The sequence below is a fragment of the Gopherus evgoodei genome, chromosome 11 (genome assembly GCF_007399415.2).
Source record: "Gopherus evgoodei ecotype Sinaloan lineage chromosome 11, rGopEvg1_v1.p, whole genome shotgun sequence".
NCBI classification, from domain to species: Eukaryota; Metazoa; Chordata; order Testudines; family Testudinidae; genus Gopherus; species Gopherus evgoodei.
Window position 1 is genome coordinate 22,231,689 of NC_044332.1, and position 21,058 is coordinate 22,252,746.

Sequence of the window (21,058 nt, forward strand, 5' to 3'; positions counted from 1 at the left end):
TTAATGCAAACCTGTCATTTAAGGACAAAACATCTACCATATTTTTCCTAGCTTTTGTTGGTTGTTATGACACTTATGTTGTTATTCAGGTTTCACTGAATTCTTAGTAAATTTGACCAAGATGTGTGCATGCGTGGGCGCGCGCACACACACACAAACACACACTGAGTTAAGCTACCATAAGCTATAAACCTATATTTAATAATCTTAAGTGTACAACCTGATGTTTTTCAGCAGCAACTCTGGTGGGAATATTTTATACTGGATAGAGCATGGGACTGAATCAAGACACCTTGGTTCTTGATAAAATAATAACTTGCTCTGTGACACTGGCACATAACTTAATTTTTTTGCTCATCAGTTTATCCATATATAAGACTCTGTCTTAGTGATGAGATGAGTCTCAATGTTTGTCAAGTGCTTCAAGGACCTTGGACAAAAGGTGCTATACAAGTATTACCATGCAATTAAAAGTAAAATCTCTTCAAATGCTGACTTGAAAAGAAGCATTCTGAGAACATATGACTGCATTCCAACACTGCACAGGATGGTGAGCAAGGCAAGTCTCATCTTTAAAAGGTTGAACAAGTGGCTTCTCGGCATGGATCATCCCAATTCAGCATACTAAGGAAGCCAACCTCAGTTCAGTGTAACCCACGGGTGAGTGAGTTGAGTATATGCTAAGTATAAAACAGATAATATTGTCTGATCCTGTTCCACATGTTCTAGAATAGTGAGATTTATCAGCCATTTTCTCTGAGCATTATCCTGCAATACGCCAGTAACATCACGTCTAACCCAAATGTAAAAAGCTTTCTTAGAGCCAGATCTTCAGCCAGTGTTAACTGACTTCAGTGAAGCTACACTAGTTTACACTGGCTGAGAATCCAGCCCTTTCTGTTCCACTGCAGAGAGACGGCATTTCAGAGCACATAGAGCTGCTTTATCATTTGAACTCTTACCCTTTCAACACTTGAAAGATGAGAATCATCAGTAATTTAAACACTGGATACAGTATGCAGCCATAGGCCTTTTTTTCAGTCAGAAATCTGATAGAGTACTGGAAGGCCTACCAAAAAGGCCAATCAATACTCATTCCTTGAATGACCGCTTGAAAAATCAGTGACCATACAACACTAGCCTGAAAAGAACTATTTCCTGAAGCTGTCATAAAAGAATAAGGGGACATGGAGTCTACAATATTGTAGATACATTTGTAAATCATAGTTTTTAAAGAAAATCTTCAGTTTTATTTAAAAGACTTGTAAAAGAAAAGACATTGTCAACATTATGCCACAACCAAGCTCCTTGCATGCAGATTGTGTATTTTTAGATTAGTCTTTTTGTACTTGAAAAAGGATTGATTGACACATTTTCTATTATTGCTGTTCTTCTACAGAAGAGATTTAAGCAAATGATAAGAGTCTTGATTTTATTCCAAAACTCTAATTAGGGACTGCAGCACCATTTGCCTTGTCTAAGAAAAAAAATCATTAGAGGATTTTTTCCAGTTCAAAACCCAAGAAAGGCACAGTTACATATGAACGATTACTAGGCACCAGTCACAATGTTTTAAGTTATCACTTTGGTAATTCTGTGCAACTGCCTCAACCACATAACATAAGGTGGTGCCTTCATCAGAGAGTCAATTTTCATATTAAATAATCAGCATGTGATCCTGAACAAATCTTAAAATCTCTGGTTCCAAAGTCTCTCTCAAAAAGGGCCATTTTATACCAGTTGATTTTTTTCTCTTGATAAACAGGAAGATTTCTTAATTTTTATTTATTTATTTATTTTCCCAATTATACTTCTGGTTCTCAGACTACAAAATAAACTGGGAGTTGTACAGAATAGTTCATTAGAGGTTCTGAACAAGCTTTGTGTTGCAGAACTTGCAGAAAAAAAGCCAGTGCAGACTCTTAAGCAATAACTGATTTATTCTAATCCATACCTAGGAATTACTGGGAATCACTGCACTTTCCTTCTCAAAATAAAGTTACTGTCGTCTGACTTGCCCTCCTCACCCTTCTGTTTCTCCCATATGCTGTTAACCAAAACAGTCTCAAAACATCAATTTATACCCTCTTGCTTCCTGTTATTCTAGAGCATAGTAGATCCTGCATTCCTTGTGCTCCCAAAAGTCCTACTGGAGGTTTTGGTGTATAATCAAGAGGCCAGATCCTCAGCCAGCACAAATCAACAAGGTCCATTGACTGCTATGTCATTTCACGCCAGTTAAGGCTCTGGCTCTTAGAGTATTACACAAGATACATATCAAGGCCAAATTCTTTGACAGAAAAATGCTACAGAATGTTGCTTTCAAACATGTACTAGAGGTGGAAGTCCTTCACCAGCAGAGCCAAACATCTGGTCTGTGGGCTAGGTCTGGCCTCCCTGTGGCCCATCTGACATATTCAAAGTGTGCAGAATCTCAGCTTTTATTTAAAAAAGTAAGTTTCTACACTTCATGGTTTGAAGAAAAGCTTCCAAATGCAAAGTAAAGATAAACCAATACAGTGTTATCTTCTGAGACTGCAGCCAGCCTCAAACAATGTTTCAAAAAGGTGTGAACTCCTCTGTCCCCTTTTAATGTCATTGAAATGTTACCTAAAATGATCACATTTTAATGTCAACATTAACTACTGGACTTCTGATCATTTTAGCTGATGGAATAGGAAGCTGCACATGGAGGCCCATGTGGTTGGGAACTAAGAATTTTTGTGCAGGGAAGGAAATGCAGAAGGAAGAACAGAGAGATACAAGGACAAGTAAGAAATGCAGAGAAAACAGGATAGGGAACGAAGAAAATCAAAGGGAAGAAATACCCATGGCTCAAAGGGAGAAAGCATATTTTCCCACAGATACTGACAATAAAGCCCTTAATAAATAATAGTAACTACATGGTACTACATAAAGGCCAGATTCTTTCCTTTATCTTTGTGCAAACCTCCCACTGAGAGTGGGCATTCTGATCTGGATAGAGAAGGTTATATGCACAGGTACCAACTTTTCAGGCACCAGTGAGTGCTTGCCCCCATCCTGGCCCCTCCCGCCCCCGCCCCCATCCCAACCCCTTCCCCAAGGGCCTTGCCCCAACTCTGTTTTCTCGCTGCCCCTATTGGACCCCTTCCCCAAATCCCTACCCCGGCCCCACGTCTTCCTCAAGCATGCTGTTCTCTATCTTCTCTCCCTCCCTCCCAGCACGTGCCCCAGCGAATCAGTTGTTTTGTGGAAGGAAGCACTGTGAGGGAGGGGGTAGAAGCGGAGCCTTGGCAGGCTCAGGGGAGGAAGCAGAGGGGAGGTGAGATGGGGCAGGAGGGAAGGGAGATGCTAGTGGGTGCAGAGCACCCACCAATTTTTCCCTGTGGGTACTCCAGCCCTGGAGCACCCATAAAGTCAGCACCTATGGGCTCCTATTACCCCCAACTCCCCATCCCATCCGGATTTTTCACACTTGCTGTCTGGTCGCCCTACCTCGTGCTAGCTAGGCAGCCATGGCTGAGCCCCTTGTGCTGGCGGTGGCCGATATTCCACCGCCAAACCCAACGTTCAGCTGGTCCGGAGCTCTGCAAATACCAGCAGGAATGCGTTTGTCACAGCCCACATCGCTTGCTCCCCCTACACCCCCCACCCCAAATGGTTAGAGCCCTGAAGTTGCATGCCTCGTGCACAATTTAATCTGATAAGATTGATAGTTGGTAGGGTGCATTCTTGTCTATTCTTGAGATTGCTCTGGGTTACCTTCCCTTGATAACCACCTTTGTTGAATATTTCATGGATGCTTCAGTTATTTTGAGATACAAGCCCGTTGCAAAAAAAGAGAACAGCACTTTATAACATAACTGGTAATTTGGGAGAGGAACTTCCCAAGAAAGATTGTTAGTTTTCTTGAAGTTGAATAATATTTCTATACATTTTTCAAGCTCAAAACATTTATCATCCAAACAAACCCAGGGAAGTGTGGCCTGAAATAAGGGTGCTGTTTTTTCTCTGAGATCTTAGACCACTAAAAGAAATCAGGTCGTACATGCAATCAAAAGCTCTAGAAAAAAAAAAAGAAAAAGTAAAGGTCTTGCACTGTTAATGTACAGCTCCTCAGAAAACAAAGTATGATAAAAAATAAAAGACTATTGCCAGCTGCAATTGTACATCAAAGGATCTCAAAATAAACCCAATTATTTCAATAAGAAATATAAGAAAGACACTAAACGAAATATAAGAAAGATCTTGTTGCTTCATTCTTGGTAGAGGTGAAATAATTCCTCAAATGCCTGGATTGGTGTGGAAACAGCACCTATAGAACATTATTGCTCACCCCTGCCTTGTAACCACAGTGTAATATTTCACAGCTCACCCATACTGTAAACCAACATTTTATGAAAAATTTAGTGCTGGCTCAGTATATTTTGCTGTCCTGACAGATGTGGACACACAGCTGCAGGCTGGAAATGATCTGGTTTTATAATGTTTTTTTTGGTATGCTGCTGTTCATTTATGATCAGGGCTACTACTGGACAGAGCTATACAGGGCCATGCAATTTCAGGGCTCTAACCATTTGGGGTGGGGGGTGTAGGGGGAGCAAGCGATGTGGGCTGTGACAAACGCATTCCTGCTGGTGTTTGCAGAGCTCCGGACCAGCCGAACGTTGGGTTTGGCGGTGGAATATCGGCCACCGCCAGCACAAGGGGCTCAGCCGTGGCTGCCTAGCTAGCACGAGGTAGGGCGACCAGACAGCAAGTGTGAAAAATCCGGACGGGATGGGGAGTTGGGGGTAATAGGAGCCTATACAAGAAAAGACCCCAAAATCGAGATTGTCCCTATAAAATCGGGACATCGGGTCACCCTAGCATAAGGGGCCCGATCCTGCCCGCTGATGGCAGATGGGGCCCGATCCTGTCTTCCTGGGGTACCCTCTGCGGGCAGCTCGGGGCGCGCCAGGAGGATCAGACAGCTCGGGCCCCACCGCTGTTGATTTTGCATACCTGGCGGCTGTCAGAAGCACCTCTCGAAAGGGGTGAAAGAAGCTGCAGTTCGGATCCTGGGCTTATTGCATTAGGACAAGGGCTGTGCGGGAGGTTTGTCCGCGCTGAACCGAGACCAAGCCTCCCCCAGGAAACTCAAGGGACTGCAAGAGGACAAGTCCATCAACCGCCCCGGGAAGCCTGCAATCTGGAAATGGCACATGCAATGCCCCGAAAGCCCCCCCACGGAGGCGCCCCCACCCCGCGCGGCAGAGCGCGGGGAGAAGGGGCAGTGTGGGCGCGGCGCCGCGCGCAGCCAGCGCCCCGCCGGGTCCCTTACCGCTCAGCCAATGGTCTGCTCCCCGCGGAGCCCGGGCAGCGCAAGGCGGCTTCCCGCTGGTGCCCAGCTCCGCTCTCCCCGAGCGAGCGGCACATCAGCGCCTGGCCCAGCCCCCGCCTGGATTCCTGCACACGCCGCCCGCCCTCCTCTTCCTCCTCCCTCCAGAGCGGGAGCGGCGGCGGAAAACGCCTCCCAGCCGGCGCGCTGCTGCCCCCTGCTTCCCGCGCCCACTGAGGGGACTGGGGTGGGTCTCCCACGGACGGGTGGGGCGGTGGGAGCTGAGCTGAGTAGGGTCACCAGGGAGCCGGTGTGGAAAATCCCCAGTTGGGATTAATAGTTGGGTATAGGACAAAGCCCCTAATATGGGTGGTCCCCATGATAGCTGGCGGTCCGGTCACCCTAGGGCTGGGGGTGCCTGTGACAGAGCGGTCAGTGGGGCTCTGCCAGCAGAGTTGGTGCGTGACTGAGGCAGTCTGGATTCCGCAACCGACAGTCAACGCCTCGGACTTTCAGGAAGGCACAGTGGAGGGGCATAGAAGGGAAACCTCCCAATAGCAGGACTGAGCCACAGACTTCTCTGCTGCACCTTCTCTTGGCCACTTGCAAAGCCTGCTTCGAGGGGAGGCTGGCTCAGGAACCCAGGCCTCCCAGCTGATTTTAAAATGTCCAGTACTTTTAAACTCGGGGGATTTTTTGGCTGGGTGGTTCTGGGAGAGCTGCCTCAGTGGCTAATGGGAAGCAAGAGAGGGCAGGAGGAAAGTAGTTAAGCTTGCTAATTGCACAAAGGATCAGACCAGACCACTCTCACCTGACAGCAGTTTCAGTTCCCAACAGGGAATGAGGCTCTCTCCCAAGGCCCCTCGTAAATTAAAGGCATTTAGAAATAATAGGGAAACAAGTTAGGTTTGCCAGGAATGGCTCCCTTATGGCAACTCTAGGTTCAGCACACATCCATCAGCACAGCACAGGCCATGATTTTGTGAGTTGCCATAACCATGGGGGAAATGATTATTTTGGATATGGAAACAATCCCATTTGGTTAGATTACTTAATTTTCCAGTATTTTCATGATTTATGTAAGCCCTTGTAACCATGGACACATAAGTTCCTGAAAGTGAAAGGATAACACTGTAACCCGAATAAAGGGCTAGATCAGGGGTCAGCAAACTACAGCCCACGGGCCAGATCTGGCCCACAAGCCATTTTAAGGCAGCCCGTGAGCTCCCACTGGGGCTCTGAGTCAGGTGCTGCACCGACACTCCAGCCGGGGTGCCAGGTCAGGGGTTGTACCACGCAGCTCAGCCCCACTCCAACTGGGATGCTGGGTCAGAGGCTGCACCATGCGGATTGGCACCTCTCTGGCGCTCCAGCTGGGCGCCGGGCGGTTGAGGGTTGCACCATGCGGCTCAGCCCCACTCCAGCACTCCACTCCAGCCAGGGCGCTGGGTCGGGGGCCTCACTATGCTGCTCCCAGAAGCCAAGGTGCAGCTCCCAGAAGCCACAGCATGGCCCCGTTCCAAGGGTTGGGAGCCACTCAACACGTAGCCAGAGAAGGGACTTGCCATGACTTCTAGGAGCCACTTGAGGTAAGTGCCACTCAGAGCCTGCACCCCTAAGCCTCTCCCCATGCCCCAACCCCCTTCCCCAGCCCTGATGCCTCTCTCCAAACCCCTCGATCCCAGCATGGAACACCCTCCTTCACCCCAAACCTCTCATCCCCAGCCCCACCCCAGGGCCCACACCCCCAAGCAGAGCCCTCACCCCCTCCCAGACCCCAACCCCAATTTTGTGAGCATTCATGGCTCGCCATACAATTTCTAGTCTCTGATGTGGCCCTCAGGCCAAAAAGTTTGCTGACCCCTGGGCTAGATTGTGGTATTTTGAAGTTGAAGAGTGCCTTATTCCCAATTTTTTTTAGTGAACCCCCCTGAAGAATAAGGTACTATACTTATAGTGAATAAGGGTGTCACAATCTGTCCCAAAGCTCTTTACGGTTAAAGCTCTTTTTATAATATGAACCGCAAAAACTTTTCATGTCTCAGGCATGATGTAGCTACTCAGTTTCCAAAAACATTTTGTTTTGAGACATATTAGGCCAAATGAAACCCTTCCGTTGCATGGCACAGAGGGGAGAAAAGCACAGTAAATAGGTTAAGTGAGTCTGGTAAATAAGTATAGAGAATTCTACATGCTATATAGTACTTTCCCTTCAAGCCAAAAAATCTCCTGTAGGTAAAATGTACTTTGTTGGTACTTATTTTCATACATTTGCATTGCAGCAGTGCCTACAAGTGCCAGTACGATTGGGTCCCATCCTGTTAGGGGCTGTACAAACACGCAGATAGACACCATCTGCCGGCATCCATAGATTCTGCTTCCAGATAGGTAGATAGTAACGTGCAGAGGAGCTACGGCACCTCAGACACTATAGTTCAGAATGAATGAGGATGTTATGATCTGAACTGCCCAGGGATATGAGGCTCCAGCACTGTGCACAGATGGGCAAATGCTCCACTGAGATCATGATGTATCTGTTGTTCTCTTCTTCAGGGTCCATGCCACAACCTGTGTCCCTTCTGAGCTGCTACTAAAGGTAAACAACAATTTTTAAAATGTTTTCCTGATGAATAATGATGATCCTTTTTCTAAAACAAACATTTTTGTGAAAAAATTTCATTTTTACAACATAAATCTGTTTTTTTTCTAACAACAAATGAAAACCAAAATGTTTTCAGAGTTTTGTTTTGTCTTCTGCTCCTACCATTTTGAAGTAAAGGGATGAAGGGGAAAAGAAAGGGAGAGGTGGGGGAAAGCCAGTTCAGGAAATTGAAACATTTTCATTTTGGGTTTCAACAAAAAATCCACCAGGTTTTCATGGAAAAAAAATCTGAAACTTTTTGAGCAAATAAAAATTAGAAAATATTTCCCCAAACACATTTACCACTTTTCAACTAGCTCTAGCTGCTACCAGTTGCAACCTTTCTCCTCCCTCTTAAGCATAGACATCATTTTCTTCTATTAGTATTTCTTTATATTAGTATTCTTCCTTCCAGTCACAGTGATTGGCCTAATGATTTGGCCTATCATTATTTGATACAGTTTACATCATGGACATTTAAAAAAATAAATTGAAAATATGGAATGAAGATTGAAAAATACTCTGGCCTATTCAAGTGTTGCAATGAGCAAAATGGGACAGACTACACAAGTCACAGTTACTACATGAATCTTCTTGCAAATATTCTTTGCAAACTCTCAGAAAGAAACACAAACATTTACAGCAAGTTTTCCATGGATACATATTTTAAAATACTTTCTAAAAAACTGAGTCAGGAATTCTTAGTCCAAATTTTTGTAGACAGGGTTAAAGTTATAATGAGTAAATATCATCTATTAAATTAAAACTTCCGAATGTTAACTTATAACAAACACTTGATTTACCCACTTAGAGCCAGAAAACCTCCCACATCTTCATAAACAGTTTGGTTTATAGTACCTATTATAGTGTCTATTCCACAATGAATCAAAGCCCCAATCAGTCTCATCTGCCTTGTACAATATCTACTGATTGGAAGAGTCCACATATTTGAAAAATAATAGCATGAATTAGGTACTTGGTTATTTTATGTTGCATCATGGGCAGGGATAATGTGTTAGAATTACTTTGCTTTTGGAACCTTAACTATGAATTTTCTGATCTTCATTCACATTGGTTTCTTTCTTTGATCAGTAACTTCAAATTTCCATGGTTTTCATTGGTGTTTGACTGATGACGTTTTAGTTTAACTAACATTTATTTACATCCTGAACTATACCTTTATGGTGATTTTTGTCTGGGAATTCTGGAAATAATTTTGAAATACAAGAGAATTGTTCATTATGCTTATAAAACAAGGATTATGCTCACCTGCTGGCAGAGGAGAATACATGTGAATCTTGAGTTTGGTACTGGTTTTGTGGGACCCAGTGAGTAACATGTGAGATGAAAGGCTCCAAAGGCTTTACAAATTATATTTGGATGTGGGAGAGTGAAGAGAAAGAGAATGTGGGAAAGTGAAACGGGAACCTGCTGTTTAGTTCATGCATAAACTATCCGTTCAGCCAAAGGTCACTCTATTTTCCCATTAATTTAAAGGATCACGTATGAAGTGCAATTTAAAAATAAAAATACAGTCAGTCCTGTTTTAGGTTTGTGGTAGCCACGCAGGAGTGAAATAAAGGCTGAGATGGGATTTATTTCTAAACCTCTATTACGATTTGCCTCTAACTTTCTAACAGAAAAAGATCTTTGAAGATAATTTTTTATGCATAATCTTAATTGTAAAGTCATTTTTTGGTGAAAGTTACATACAAATCCATTTGGCCACTTTTGATGCACTTTCAAGAAAAAAAGTTTTACACTTTCTTGTGAGAGTTCAGAGAATGAGGTGTTTGCACTTCTGGAAAATTTTGCCAACTTTTATATGGCTTATAATAGCTCAGAACTGTTTAGTCTAGATAGTCCACATTTTATTTTCATCTGCTGGTCTTGGTGAGGACTGGAGTCTTTGGGCAGTTTTAGTGGTGAGCTGTTTAGTTATTAAATACAACTGATACAAATATTAAAGATGCTGAAGAGTTAAAAAGGTACAAATGGAACAGATGCTTTGGGAAGCCTGTAGGTGAACATAAAAGTTGATGTGAGAAAATTGCCATGTACAGCAACTGACAGAATGGGAAAGTAGAAAGAACAATAAACATTCTGTGTGGAGCACCAGCAATGCGTGTTTCAAACCATTCTTCAGGAAACCAGGAACCATTCATACAAAGACTGGCCCAAACATCTGCCAATTGAGGCCTTTGGTTTTCACTTTTATTTAAAAAAAAATTACCAACACCTAGGAACTCATCACTAAACTACATATCACAGACTACACAAATTTGTTGACAGTCTTTTGTGTTTTTTAGAAGCACCCTATTATCATTTTTATTTTGTAGTAAATTTAGAAATTAATATTGACTGGTTCTTTGCCAGGCTGCACATAGAGACTGTGTCTTCTGTAAAAGGAAACGGTTACTTTGGGTCCAGTTCTCATGTTCTGTACATATGAAAGCATAAACTTTATGGGGACCCATGTAGGGATACTTCTGTTTCCTCCACGGAATCTGTCATTTATAAAGCTATGTGATAAGCAGCAATATTTACATACTCTCTGTTGAAAGACAGAATCAGGAGTCCATTAGTGGAAAAGATAGTCCGGTCGTTAGGGTATTAGCCTAGGACTCCGGAGGCCTGCGTTAAGTCCTTGCTTCACTGCAGGCTTCCTGAGTGTCTTTGGACAAGTTAGTCTCTGTGTGCCTTGGTGCCCTTCTGTAAAATGGGGATAATAGCATTGCCCTACCTCACTGGGTGTTATACATATTGTGAGATGCTCAGATACTACAGTAATGGGGGATATACTGGTACCTTAAATAGACAGACTCTAAAGCAACTGTAGTTCTCCAAGTCATGTGGATTCTGAGCTACAGTAGAGCACATAGGTAGCCAGGTAAAGCAGGAAAAGCACCTCCTTCTGGGCTGCCTCTTCTGTGTTGTGTCTTTTGAGAGACAGCGTCTGAATCCATTAGTAGCTAGAAGTGCAGAAAAAATGCAAATGTAATGGTCAGTAAAATGCTCCATATACATAAAAGATCATTCAGGACCATATTCTCCCTGCTCTTGCACAGCTATACAGAGTGAGGATGGAAAGGATACAGGGGGTGTCTCTTGTGTAGGGAGCAGCCAAAAGCCAGCTGCTCGCACTCTTTCAGAACAATGTGTGGGAAGTGTTAACACTGCCAGCAATGCTACCTGGCCGAAAACAGGTCTGGGAGTGGGTGAGGTTATGATTGTGGCTGGCAATCCCAGGCAACTGGTGCTACAGTAACTTAAAGCTGTTCTTCCAAAATGGAGATATAACCTCCACCATCCTTCATTAGCAGGGATTTAATCTGTGAGTTTGAGCACCAAAAGAGCAGAGCTCTACCATGTGAGCTGAAGGAGTATTTCCATTAGCTGGTTGCAGTAGTAGGTTTTTATCCACAATTTGAACTAGACACTACATAGGGACACAATCTACTTAGCACTACTTGCAGGCAAGCTTTCCCCAGCACCTTAGAAGCATTTTTATTTTCTCTGCACTACAGGCAAAACACATCTGATCGCTGAGAGGGCACATCTCTGTGCTCTAAAGGGGACTCAGCCCTTAATGACTTTCATGGTACAAGATCAGGGAAATAAGCACAACAGAACCCTCCATCTTCATAATATACCAATCTTTTCTGGTGTTAGTAGGTAAGGCTCTGTAAGACTCAGTCGTTTGGCCATAGAGGGACTTGCATGCACTTTTCCCTATTCTGTTTTGCTTGAATTTGTGCACCTCTTGCATCTTACTCTGAGTGTTTGTGGTCAAATGAAGATCTAAACGAAATTCATCCAAACACTTCTTGGCTTTTAACATCATTTCACCTTTAAACTATGCAAATCCACCAAAACTATTTCTGACCAACACGATCCCATAACTCAGGTAGGCTTTGGTATTTGCAAGCTTTTGAGTGAACTTGACCTGAGTTTCAGAATTGGTTATGAAAGTTTTCTGCACCTCTGTTAAAATCTCTAATTTGTTCATCACTACATTCTTGGGTATTTTTTCAAGTCTTGTTCCTCTTTTCCCTCTAAAGTGAATTTAGTGTTGGTGTCCAAATAGCTCCATTGGAAGATGGACTGAAACCAAAACGTCAGATCAAGGGAAGTTCAAATACAGATTTGGATCCAAACTTTGTGGTTTGGGCTGATCTCTTATGGAAACTATCTAAAAAGTTCCTTATGTATCCATTGAGCAGATACCAGAAAGGGAGCAAAAATACTTCCACACAGTTTTGTCCATGTGCCTTATACCTGTTCTGGGAGGAATGCTTTAGCAACAAAGTGGTGCTTCAGTCTTCCCATTGTCGTTTTTTCTGAAACTGCTAACAAAGCTGGCATTTACAAAAGTGGTTTCTGTGTTTACATTGGCTGGTAATCAGTTGAGAGATGGCAGTTTACTTTACAGTAACCTGCAGTGGAGTCAGACTAGGCATCTTGAGGTGAAAGACACCCTATTGATGCCTAATCACCTGAGCCATCCATTCTCCCTTGAATATTGATTCTGATCACTAAGTGGTCTGTTTTCATTTTGAATTTGTGCATATGTAAGTTTAACTTTCATTAACTTTAGTGGGAGTTAAACTTATGTAGCAAGGGGAGGTCTGAATCAGGGACTGCACTCGAGCTATGTTCGCATCCAGAGCCTAACCTATCTTCTTTACAAGAGATCATGAGTGTAAAATAACCCTGGCCAAATGAGTATGCAGAACAGATGAGAACAGCAAAGCTAAGAATGGTTTTGGAGGTTGCTTTGAAAATCTAGAAATTAACATGAAACTTGTCTGAAAAGCAATATAAATATTTCAAGACAGAGGTGACATATTTGCTGGCAATCTGGGTACTGGAATCAGGAATCTGGCAGCTGAGGTTATGCTGTTGATATAGTGGATGTGTTATGCTTCTGACAGAGTGCTTGAAAAGAGCTTGGTTGACAGGCAGAAAAAGTTGTTATCAAGTGGAAAACAGTGGATACAGTGACCAGTGTTTCATTGTCATTACAAGATGGGTAAGGAGTAAAGAAATGGCAAAGATTAGATAATATAGACTCATAGACTTTAAAGTCAGAAGGGACCATTATGATCTTCTAGTCTGATGAATAACTACAAAAAACAGAAAATGACCTAAAGCAAGGACAAAGAGATGCTGCTAAACTAAAGTTTGGTCAATAAATGACTATTTCAGAAAATAAGGAAGTGGTGTGGTTCAGATTACTCAGAGCCCAGTCCGGTTAGGTACTGAACAAAACTTCATTTTGTCTGTATCTATTTAGGGATACCCATGGTCCCCTACACTATAGTAGCTGAGCCCCTCACAAATATACATATATTTATTCTCACAACACCCTTGTAAGGTAGAGAAACATTACAGTACTGAATTAGTGACTTGCTGCAGGTCACATGGGAAGTCTGTGGCACAGCCAGGGATGGATTGTGGATCTCAAGAGACCCATCCTCATGGCAACTAGTAAGGGAGTGAGGTTGAGAGTTAGGCCTTACCTACACCCAAATTTGCATTGGTTTAAATAAATTGGTTTAAACCTTTACCTCTTCCTCCTGGGGAGGAATAAATGTGGAACATAAGAGTGCTATTTTCTGAGGATAATTGCACTTTAAGGGCTTGATTTTGCCCTTTATAGCACAACATGCAAATAGAGGATCAAGTAAAACTTAGGGCAAGCAGTTGCTGGAGAAATGTTATACAAAATCCAGCAAGTCTCCTATGTTACCACTGCCAACATAGAAGTGCAGGGATATGTATGCTGCTGCTGCTCACAGAGATGGTGTCTAATGAGGGGTGGGCATGGGAAAGTGAAAAGAAGTTGTAGTCATCGTGGTAAAGTGTAATGGCGCGGCATGTGATGTACAGTTGTGTATATACCTAGTATATTAGTAAGTATGAACCCCACAGCATGTGCAGGAGAAGGCTGCTAAGGCATCAGAATTACATTGTCTGGTCATCCTGTCACTTTAGATTCAGTATGATGTATTTGGAGAGTAAAGAGCTGAGAGAGGTAAATTTAAAGAAGAATTATGTGATTTGAGTGAGTGATGGTGGCATCAGGATCAGTCACAGCAGGCACCCTTTGCAGACATGTTTGGAGGCTCACATCCTATGAAATTATGCTCCTTAACTCCCCCACTTACAGAAGCTGTACATGTGAAACAGTGGCCATAAGGTTTCCCGTCATGTTTAAGCAGACATGACTATCTGGAGGTAGAGGAGCACTTGGTAGGTTTGGGGGGAATAAGTAGCTGAGGGTAAAGGGGTGCTCAGGTAGACTGGCTGCATGGGGGACACTGTGAGGCATCAGGGAGGCCAGGAGACTGAGAGGAGAGGGGACGCAGGAGGAAAAGAAAGCAACATGTAGCAGGGAAGTAGTGGGATTGGAGGAAGCCCCCGACAGGGATGGCATGAAGCCACTGAGGGAGAAAGCTAGCTGCTAGCTGATGGATCATGAGCAGACGCAAGGCAAGGGCAGGTCATGGAGGAAACTGCATAAGGCAGGAGAATTTACTGGAAGATAGGAAGTGGGAAATCCTTGTCTCCTCTTGTTTCACTAGCGTGGAGGGTAGATTCTCAGCTCTAGGTAGTTTCAGACCCTTGACCAGGCTGTGAGGACTTTGGCTCCATGAGTCAGCAACAGAGAACTCAGCATGATATGCTCACACTCGCTCCTGGTGTGGTAGGAGGAGCTGACCAAGCATTGGCCAAAATCTACCTCCCTGTGGAGTCTTCCTGGCATATTTTTTGTAACTTCCTCTGTAGGACACCAGCCCCCTGCATCATAGATGTGTTGCTCAGTCACCATAAGCTTGAAAACCTCTGTGGCATATGTGACTGTCTTGCCACAGCTAGCTTGGAATAGCATGTCCCTTTGTCATTCAGGAACCTCCAGGATTGTTATGTCCTCCAGAATGCGGAATGTCTGAAAAGACTGAGAAACCTTCAGTAGTAAACCATAACCCTTCAGGCTACAAAGGTCTACAATTTTTAAACATATAGCATATGTAAATTTCACCTACCATTGTGTGTGCACTCTTTTCACTCTGCTTAACTCAGCTGTGTTGACGGAGCTCCTGGGAACTGAAGTGTTCCTCTGAGAATATAATGAAGCTGAATTATGCAAAATATCATATTTTGGCCTTGAGATTCCACGGGCACTTTTCTCTGAGGATGCACTGAACCTTTTAGAAAGTACCGAGACAACAATGTACTACTTGATGTCTGCTTTCAGGCCCTTCCCCCTCTGCAGCCCAGCCACACACCAGCAGGAACCTGGAATTCCGAACTGTCATGGAGCAGTCAAACAGGAAATGCTTCCATGATGAACTTACGGTGGACATCCAAGACAAGCCAACAAGCCAGTACAATACCAAACTGAAAAGGGTTCATGACAAGTGGAAAGGCACAGACAGGCTACAGAGCACCAGGAGTAAATTACAGGAAAACCCTGGCATCATGAACTTTTCCAGTGCAGCCCACTTTGGTGTCCATAGATCAGGCTCTGTGGGTCACAAGAGCCTGTGTAATAATGGAGTAGTACCTTTTGCGGTTCATGTACTCGTGCTCATTGAGCAGGGCAAACTGTGTGCACGTGATTCCCATCAGTGGCCCCAGAGAAGTTTGGAAACCCCATTCTCTCAAACCAGCTGTTTTGAACACCAAAACATACAGCATAGATTTCAAGATGACATGTCTCGGTAACAATAAACAATACACTGAAAAGCAGCCAACTGTAGTGCAAAAAACCGTGTCCAGTTCAACATTAATAATTAAATCTAGAAATAAAAGAAACAAAAAGAACTTCTTTAGCATGCAACCTATACAATAATAAAATAAATTATCAATTTTTACTATCGATTTGCAGTAGACAAAACATTCACTTAATGTTTGTAACATGCTGGGGAGGAGAATGGCTAAGTATTTTATTATTAAACATAGTAAACTCACTAACATACATTGTGGCACCATTGAACTTACAGATAGTTTTAGGTTAGGGATCATTTACTTGTCATGCCAGTAAACAAATATTGCTCAGGTCATTTAGGAAATGTTGTTCCCTGTGACTAACATCCACCAACAAATTACGCAGGCCTGCTATTTATTAACACTTAGGTGGTATTATGTCCTGCACAGTTTTGTCTGTCTCCACACTAATCCTTAAGGGGTGCTTGTTTTTTTAAACATCTATTTTGAGTTTAATTCAAGTTGGCTGTAATGCTACACTGCTGACAGCATGGCAGTGGGGAGCAGCTGATCGTTACCAAACCTGTGCTGTAACGTAGTGTACTTATGCAGTACTTACTGCTACTCACATATGCCAACTTGAATTGACTAAAAAAATGTATTGTCACTTCAATTTCTTTATTGTCAAAATGTGGAATGGAGGGGCCATAATGAACCTTCTTTCTGACTTTTGCGTGTCAACAAAATCTTCAAACAATGGAAGGAAAATCTGTTGTGGACAAGTAAATGCTACGTATAATTGCTAAATATTGGTGGAAAGTGATCTTCCCTCTTCTGCCCCTACACCCATCTACAGTTTATTTTCACTGTCATGCAATAATGCAAATAAACTTCTTTTCTTTTTTTAAACAAAAAAAATCTCTAGAGGTGAAGTCTGGGGAAGCTTGGCTCTGGATCTAAACTTGGCATCTCAAGCCACATCTACTCGTTTTGTTTTGTTTGTTTGTTTTTGTTTTTAAGAATTTGCTTCTAATGGAGCTCTTGAAATGAGGGGCAAAATCCAGAGAAAGAGGCTGGAGGACTTTATTAGTATTCTCAAGACTCTGTCTTGAAGTTTAAATGTTAAATGGGAAGTGTGACATTTCCAGAACTCTTTGTGGGTTCAGTTGTAATTGAATCTGAATCAGAGTTCCTCTGTGTTCATCTTGCCTATCAGAATTAAAAGGCCACAGCATGGATGCTGTATGCTTTGTATACACCCCCATCTGTAAACTGCATGAAGTACACATTCTGCAGGCATGCTGCTGTGTATTTGCGTTTCTGCATGCAATAGCTGTGAATTAAGGATTACAAGCTTGAGGAAGTCTAATATCAGAATTTCAGTCCTAGAATACTGAATTGTAATGAAATGGCTGGCAACCAGTTGTGAATTTTAAGCAAACTATGTAAAATAATCAGCTGTGTCTTAAGGAAAGAAGCCCCAAATCAGATATTTTAACTGCTGTTAAGATTTCTTATCTAGCCCTATTAGGGAATACACTCTCTGTTCAAAATAAAAATCAAATTCTAGGTTGGTAATTCAAGGTCAAGCAAACTTAATGCTAGGGTTTATTCCAAGAATACCACCAATTAGCTAAAATCACATTATCAAAATGTTGTGATTTAATGGAATAGAAGATGCACTCTGGACAAGTAAGAAGAATGCTGACAATTTCCCAGGGTGTGGGTTTAGTAAGATATCATTAGTCACACTCAGCAGTGCTATTCCAGAATTATGCCGAGATCAAAACCCGGATTGGAATCTATCAAACCAATAACTGCAGTTAGCCAAGTGACTGAGCAGTTGTGACAACAAAGCTTGCTGTGGGTACTGTGCAATGAATATGTGAAGCTGCTGCCAGCGTGTGAAAAGCCCTGGGACAAGAAACTAGCAGCATGGTAAGTGCAAACAACAATAGCACAGGAATAATATAAAAAGTTTAGGAAGTGAAATTAACAGGCCATTGATAGACATTTATTTCTGAATAAGACACATTCAAGTAACATTTAGGTCTACTGCTTGTGATTTAAACACTCAAAACATATGCAGGGTAGTTTAGATATCTGCTCATCCAATCTCATAGAAGCTCAGTCCAGCTCCCACTGAATTCAAAGGAGCCTTGTCCTCGCTGAGAGATATTCACAATTCTCCCATTGTTGGTCTAGCATAGACCTAACAGAAGCACTGGCTTCTTTATTATTACTATTTGCATGCTGGTAATGCTGAGGGGCTGCAGACAGGAATCAGTGTGTTGGACACTGTACAAACACATGTTAAATAGAAACTCCCTGCCCGCAAAAGTTGACGTGGTAGGTAAAAACACTTATCCTGGGTCTACACTAGTGATTCTATCATTGCTTTCCCCCACGGAGCTACACTGGTGTTAAACTAACGGGGGGACAACAGCTTGGATCCACAGTAGGAAGCAGCCTGGTGTTTTTGTGTCTTATGTTCTTATGTCAGTGGAAGTAGGTTCTAACTTACAGTCACCTAAAAAGAACTTTGTCCTTCCTAGCATTAAGCCTTAATCTACTCATTCAGGCAAGTCATCCCATTGAAGTCTTCAGTGTTATTGAAATCCTGTAATGTTGTTTGTCTCGTTGTTTTCTTCATCTTTCCTACATGCTTTTAACTCTTTATCTTCATTCTACAGGATTTTTGGCTCTTCTGTACCTTTGTTATCATCTAAATATAGTAGCACTTCAGACTCTGTCTCTCTCACTACTGTAACTTTGCCTGCCTTTAATTGATCCTGAATGCACTTATACCTCACCTGCATTCTAATCAGCTTTGGCAGATTATGCTTTTAATTAGTTCTTTAATATTTCTCCATTCTCATTTGCAGTGATGATGCATTGTAAGAACCCGTCACGTGTCATTGTGGTTGCATCTTGAAAGAAAAAAAGGCTTACAAATGGTTTGGGTATGAAAAATCTACCTAACTTATCATAAATCATGTTTTTATCCTCTTCAGCTGGACTAGTGGATACGTTTATGTGTTTTTTCGATTGGAATAATACATCACAAGTTACTTTTCCATCAGGGCAAGGATTTGATAATCCCTCCCACTGAATCCACTCTCTACAGTGTTCTGCACAAGTTGTAAATCTCTAGATCTGTCAGATCTCTATCCAACAGTGCTGTGGGCCTGGTTCTCCACTGATTTGTCCTGGTATAGTTATTTAAACCTTAAAGTGGGTGTTATCAGGGCGAGGAAATTGATGGACCAAACTACTTATCTTCCATCATCCCATTGTTTTCAGGATTTGACCCACTGAACATAAAGAGCTCTGAATAGTGCTAAGTATTATTGAGTCAAATCTTGAGGAGCTCTCTCGGTTGTTTCTCAGTGTTTATTCAGACAATCTCCCACTGACGCAGAGGACTGAATAAAAACAGAGTAAAGACCTCAGAATTTGGCCCATTTTTAATAATGATTGAAGTATCTATTACCTTTAATACTCTCTGATATCCTAAGCTCTTACCTAATTAAATATCATTCTAATTAACGTTATCTTTTGTGTTAAAGATGGGCAATTTATTGCCTGCCAACCTGTGTATCTGACAGATTATTTGTAAAAAACCTCCTTATAGAAACACCTAATTCATTAAATTTTCACTGGTAGCTATACTGTCTGTCAGTTCTTTACTGTTTGGATTTAACAATAATTAGAATGATCACTGATACAGACATTACCACAGTGAAAAGCACATATCCCTAGGGCAGTGTTTCCCAAACTTGGGACACCGCTTGTGTAGAGAAAACCCCTGGCGGGCCGGGCTGGTTTGTGTACCTGCTGCATCCGCAGGGCCGGCCACCACTTCCAGCAGCTCCCATTGGCCTAGAGCGGTGAACCGTGGCCAGTGGGAGCCGCGATTGGCTGGACCTGCAGATGCGGCAGGTAAACAAACCGTCCCGTCCCCCCAGGGGCTTTCCCTACACAAGCGGTGTCCCAAGTTTGGGAAACACTGTCCTGGGGTATCAGTTATGCCTAAAATTATGCTTCATTTTTGTTTAAGACATTATTGAGATGTGTTTTCACATCACATCAGACATATGGTACTGCTATTAAATACGCTGGCAAATAGTTCAGAGCAGTGGGGCAATATATTCATGGTAATAAGGCCAATATTAATTCACATATAGAATTCTGAATCTTTAATTTTTACCCATGCTAGTGTATATGAATACGGTGTATATGTTTGAGTTCAGGGCTTGTGAGATCAGCAGGGTTTCTTTTTTGACATTACCTAAAATAGTTTTTCATGAGGAAGACATAAAAGGTGAAATCCTAGCCCCGTTGATATCAGTGGCCAAAATAACTTTGTCCCTTGGCTTGGTGGAGATGCCTTGGATCAAGTGCTTAATGTTACAGGGAGATCAGCCCTGCAAAGTGCTGAACATTCTGACCCTGATCCAGCAAAACATTTCAGTATGTTTTTAATTTTAAGCATGTGAACAGTTTTACATGCGTAATTGCCTTGATGGTTCCAGACCAGAGTGCTCAGCACCTTGAAGGATCGAGTCCTTAAGTCAGAACCTTTTGGAATAATGAGGAAAAAATTACAGCTGGGACTAGAACTAGGCAGGACTAATTTTTGCTGGGTTGGTTGGTTTTGTTGTGAGGTGGCTACAGTTTGAGTGTGCACAAGCCTAAACTATGCTATGTTTACTAACCATCTCTGTTCAAAGCCATATTCTGTATGGATATTGGGCCAAATCCTGGAGATCTTACTCATTCTATTTAGGCAAAGTCCTCATGAACTTTAGGGAATGTCTATACTGCAGTTGGGAGGTGTGATTGCAGCACATGTAGACATACCCAAGTTAGTTTTGGCCTAGCTAAATTCTAGTCCCCCAGCCTTTCCAGGACCATGGATACATACTTGAGCAGGTGCAGCCTGTGGTGTCTTGACTTCACTGCTACTGTTACTTGAGATAGCTTTGCTCTAGCTAGATCTAAGCTTAATGAGGCATGTCTACACATGCTGCAACCACACCTCCTGAGTAATAACTGCAGGAATTGGCCTACTGTACATTAAACAGACGAGGATAATTTATTGTGTCTGTGTCCATTCTTGAAAAAAGGAAATAATCTAACTTCTAGGGTGAAATCTTGGCCCTACTGAAGCCTATGGTGAAATGCCCATTGACTTCAAGAGGGCAGGATTTCACTTCTTGAGTCCAAAGCTTTCTGACTGTTCAGAAGTTGTGACCATGTTGAATCACTGCCTTTTGCATAGTTTCTTGGGACACAGGTTGAGGGATATACAGAAGCGTGAGGACCAGAGCTTCCTGCTGATCATTCTGGCTGTTGAAAAAGAATAAATAATGGGGAGAGGAAGTCAACTCTTCAAGCTA

General features: G+C 42.6%; 1 protein-coding gene across 4 annotated transcripts in view; it reads right to left on the minus strand.

The window, feature by feature from the left end:
• The window catches only part of SPATS2L (spermatogenesis associated serine rich 2 like), a 125,294-nt gene extending 119,897 nt beyond the window's left edge, over positions 1-5,397 (minus strand). For 2 of the 4 annotated variants that reach the window (XM_030579699.1, XM_030579698.1), the window contains exon 1: positions 5,306-5,397. The gene's annotated coding sequence lies outside the window, so the exon portion shown is untranslated. Of the gene's footprint in view, positions 1-4,986; positions 5,062-5,305 lie in introns of those variants that run through there. The other 2 variants (XM_030579695.1, XM_030579696.1) reach the window with 2 other exon arrangements.
• Positions 5,398-21,058: the final 15,661 nt, after the last annotated feature.